Here is a 4,721-nt window from a genome sequence, read left to right as displayed (position 1 = left end):
AAGAATTCTATAGCCAGATTTTTTTTTGTTAAAATGTATAAGAATATTAAACATAACCATTGAGGAATATCTCTAAGTGCTTAAAAGCTATTGTTTATTATTTGAAACTATGCAATGAAAAACCAATTATATGAGGTTTGAGATTTTTTAAAAATCTGGTTATTTGTGGCATGCCACATTCTTTATGGGACCATAAGAGATGGAATGAAAGAGCACATGGCCTCAGGCTGTGCTTCTCTTCCTATATCATCATGTCCTGTGTTTTCTCGATTGACAAGAAGAGACTCGGTGTGTGTTGGGGAGCTGTACGCTGGTCATGTGTACTTTTTTTTTTTTTTTATAATTTAAATAAATTTTTTTGCCGGGGAAAAACATCTGAACCTCGGGTACAGTTCACAATGATCCAACAATGGTCATAACTCATTCTGGGAGTACTCTTACACAGTTTGCAGGAGAAAGTCCACATGGAGCATCAGCTGAACGTTTATCAGAATTCACAAAGCCATCTAACCTGAGTATTACGCGATACATAATGACCATGATATGATAAGAAAAATACAATATCAAATACTCACTACTTTGTGAGCTACAGCTAAAATGTAAAGAATTTAGGCTCTTTTTTAAAAAATGAAAAAAAAACCATTTCTATTATAGCTTCATTTCAAGCATTTTCAGCTAGATACAGCTTTATATATTTTCACTCACAATAGATAGCAAAAGAATGCCTTCTTAAGTATCTGTAGATAAAGTATATTACTCGTTTAAGTGTTTGCACTATGAAGCATAGTTTGCCAGGTATGAGTTCAGGTAAGAGTATGAAACTGTGCTGTGGCAAAATCCTGGCTGATGATGATCAAGACTTGGATAGTTTTCATATTTGTTTAAAAAAACTTACATCAGGGAAAAAAGAAGTGAGGACATAAAGAGAACCAACATTATTCTTTTTCAGTGAAGCAGTCTAATTCCAGAGAATGGGCTTTCCATTTTGAATTCAAAGTGTGTTGTCCCAAAGTTGAATTCTTTGCAGCTCAAGGAGCTGCCTACGGCTGAGGCAGCATGCAATGATGAAGCGAGTTGAGAGGAAAGCGTTAACTGAACTACAGAGATGGTCACTGATAAAACAAATTCCTAGAGGTCCTCGGGCCCACACAGAGGCGAAGAGCAGCCAGAACTATCAATACAGAAGAAAAATGCGCTCACTGAACTGCACACATAGAGCTTCTAGGAGGGTTAACAGTTCTTGGCATAGGTTCCTGGCTGTAGTTTACAATATCTTCCTTCACCACCCTCTGTGACTGTTCTATTTCTGCTTTGTTTAACTTAATTCCAAGGATTTCAGCAGCAACTTGCTGAAAACACAGGAAGACAGAGTCTCCTGTCTTTGCTGAGACAAAGTGGCTACTAAAACCATTTTCCTGGCAAAACCTTAAGTGTTTTTCAGGTTTTACCGTTTGCATATGCTCCAAATCAATTTTATTGCCCACCAAGGCAGCCATTGGCTGATTTTCTGATTCCTCCCTCACTTTCTTCACCACAGAATACCAATCTTCTAAATTCTCAAAGCTTTGATAATTTGTAATATCATATACCAAGAGGATTCCCTGTGCTCCATACATAAATTTATCCAACAGCCTGCCTCCCATTGTCTGCCCTCCTACGTCCCAAACTTAAAGAGTAACATTCAAGTTTCCTGGCAACGTTATTCTTCTCAAAAAGAAATCCAGTCCTATAGTTTGTTTGTACTGTTTCCCAAAAGTTTCCTGAGCAAAACACGTAGCTAAGGAGGTCTGCCCTGAGGTGCCGCCCCCCAGCACGACGATTCTCAGTTGCTGGTCCGGGCTCTCCTCTTCAGAGTCCGACATGGTGTCCCAGGAACCAGGCCCGCAGGAACTAGGCGTGCCTCCCCTCCCTTCCCTTCCCACCCACCCCTACCCGAGGTAGGAGGAAGGGAATGGGGGGGTCTCTGGGGGCAGGGGAGAGGAGGAAGGGCGGCAGGGCGGGCAGCACCCCCTGCCCTGGTGGCTCAGCGGTCGCTGGAGGTATCTGGGGAGAATCGCTCGCCGAGTGTCATCTTGCCCACCTCCCTTCCCCCTGCGCCCATGTGTACTTTTTTTTTGACCATTCTTAAAGCATGTCAGACAGAGTTTTGTAATTAGCTGAAAAGGCAAGCAATTCAGTTTCACTTTGCTGAACCCAATCTGTAGGATTGACAGCATGCCTTTAATAGATTCCTTCAGTAGATAATTAGCCCAGTTTAATGCAAGTACTGCATGAATTAACATTTGCACTTGAGTATGAACATTCAGGGCTACAGTGTTTTCTGCAGTGAGTTGTTTCCCTAGAATTTGCAGGCGTGCCTATTAGGTGCTTGTAATGTATTGATTAGTACGGAATGGCACCAATTAGAGGGTGTGGGAACATCCCTGGAGTCAGAGATGATATGCTTGTTGGTGATACTTAATGCTTTTTCCTGTAAACTCTAACCCAGACAACAGATAGCCTGCTTCAGTTTCGATGTGAATTTTACTTTAAATTGCCAGGCAGAAAAGTACTAAGATTCCTGGCCTTTCCTGGAATTATGCCGTCTGTTCGCTTTTCCACTCTTTATGAGACTTTTCATTTGTAAGATTAACTCAAAAGATCATATGCTCTAGGTGTTATAAATAAATAATGGAACAAATAAAAGAATCATCAGGCCATTGAAACTTGCCTTTGGTAGTGATAAAAATTGCTTTGGCACAGCTTGCTAGTATATCAAATATTGATTCAAATTTTATTTGCATTTATTGGGGAATTTCAAAGAACTTTATGCTATATTCAAAATCAGCTCTGAAAAAATAAAAATTTAAATGTATGTACCATTAGGATAAACCTTGTCAGGGAACTTGGAGGTGGAGGGAAGGAAGGCTTGGGTAACTTAGAATAAATCAAGTTAATGTCTCTGTATGTGGATTTAAAAGAAAAATTAAATTTTAATTGTTTTCTGAAAACTGAAAGAGGTTGTATAATATGGTGGTTAAGAGCATGAACTCTGAATCCAGAATGCCTGGGTATGGAGCAAGCTTTACCACTCGTTTACTAGCTGTGTGACCTTGGGTCAGTTACCTAACCTCTCAGTTCAGTCTGTCAGTAGTATGATAACAGTAGTTCCCACTTTATAAGGTTGTGAGGATTAAGGGAGTTTCATATATGTGAAGCACTTAGAGCAGTGCCTAAGTACTATGTAAGCCCTATGTGTTTGCTCTTTATATTTGCTCATTTATATATATATACACACACACACGTATGTATGTGTATATATATATACAGTATAGATATTTTGAAATGATCTTTTCTAAAGTATATAAAACATTGAATGTAAACTTTAAATATTTCAAATAGTTCTTACTTATAAGAGGTGACAACTATTCACAGTGGAGTAAACCTTGGATCTCCTTCCCTTCCAGGATTAGCAAGTTCCTGAGCCTTGTCCTCTGCTCTTGTGCCCTGTGCAAGATTGAAAATGCATTTTTTTGAAGTATAGTTGACTTACAATATTGCATTAGTTTCAGGTGTACAACATAGTGATTCTGAAGGTTAATGTTAGGTCTAGCTCACAGGTAGTATGTTCATGGTCTGGAAGGCAACCAGATGATTTGAAGTGTACCCTCTCCATGATTTTCAACGTTCCAACCGTTCATTTTCGTAATGCAGCAAAGGTGCACATATAGATTGTGTATGAGTACCAGCTTCCAATCTGTGTGTTGTCCTATCCAGGGTTTAGGGATTTGGATCAAGAATTGGAAAGAATGTTGAAAACTTTCTGTCTGCTGTAATTGAAAATGCCCCCAGGCCCGCATCTCAGTAAGAGAAGACCCATGCTGCTGTCAATAAAAGTGAGAGGGAAAGTAGAACCCCTCTGTGGAAAAATAAGTGGATTCCCTACACAGCAGAAATGAAGAGTTGTGTTACTGCTGAGGTAATTTAGGAATAGCCTGAAGGCCACCTATTCTTTCTTTATGGAATTTTCTTTATGGGTTTTCTAAGTGTTACATAAATAAAAGTTGCTCAAATTGAGTTGGTGAGAGACCTCAGTTCTCAGAGTTCTAATGAACCCTGTCTGCCAGTGAGAGCACAGGTGTCCTTCTTCTTATATGTTCTTCTAATTAAAGAATTCTCACTTTTTGAAACACTGCTTTTGCAGACATGAGAGCTGGGTGAGGCTGTGTTCCCAGTACAGCTAAGAGAATTGAAGGGTGCTTTCTGACCAATACAAATTACATTAAACGGAGTTTATCTGTGGCTTTTTAAATTGGGATTCATCAGCTATAGTATAATCATACCTTTTTTTTCTTTAATAGTGCACAACGAATGCCAGTGTCTTGTATCTGTAGTGAAGTCATTCATTTTAACCAGCATACTGCACATTGTTAAATCTAAAACTCCTGCTCTTCAGTAAAAATAGTGCCATGTTATTCAAGTATTTGTTTATTTGGGGAGATTTCTTTTAGGGGGTTGAAACAATTGATTTTATACAGGAAGTGCTTCAGTTGAGATGAGTGCTGTGATAATAATACAGGATGAGTGCCATGGGGTATTCCAGAGGTTTTCTGTGAGAAAGGCACAGAAGGTACCCTCTGTGTGTGGTGGGGAGGGACAGGAAGGGGGACACTTTTAACTTGGTCTCAGATTGAAAATAACCACCCTATATGCATCAGTGTCAGGATTCTGGAGGATGCCTT

At 39.5% G+C, this 4,721-nt stretch overlaps 1 pseudogene; it reads right to left on the bottom strand.

Moving 5' to 3' along the window:
• Positions 1-1,109: 1,109 nt before the first annotated feature.
• Positions 1,110-1,862, bottom strand: LOC137765803 (ras-related protein Rab-28 pseudogene; annotated as a pseudogene).
• Between the last annotated feature and the right edge of the window lie 2,859 nt (positions 1,863-4,721).

Source organism: Eschrichtius robustus, chromosome 6, assembly GCF_028021215.1.
Source record: "Eschrichtius robustus isolate mEscRob2 chromosome 6, mEscRob2.pri, whole genome shotgun sequence".
NCBI classification, from domain to species: domain Eukaryota; kingdom Metazoa; phylum Chordata; class Mammalia; order Artiodactyla; family Eschrichtiidae; genus Eschrichtius; species Eschrichtius robustus.
The sequence above is the reverse complement of the archived record's forward strand: the minus strand, read 5'-3'. Positions and strand labels throughout refer to the sequence as shown.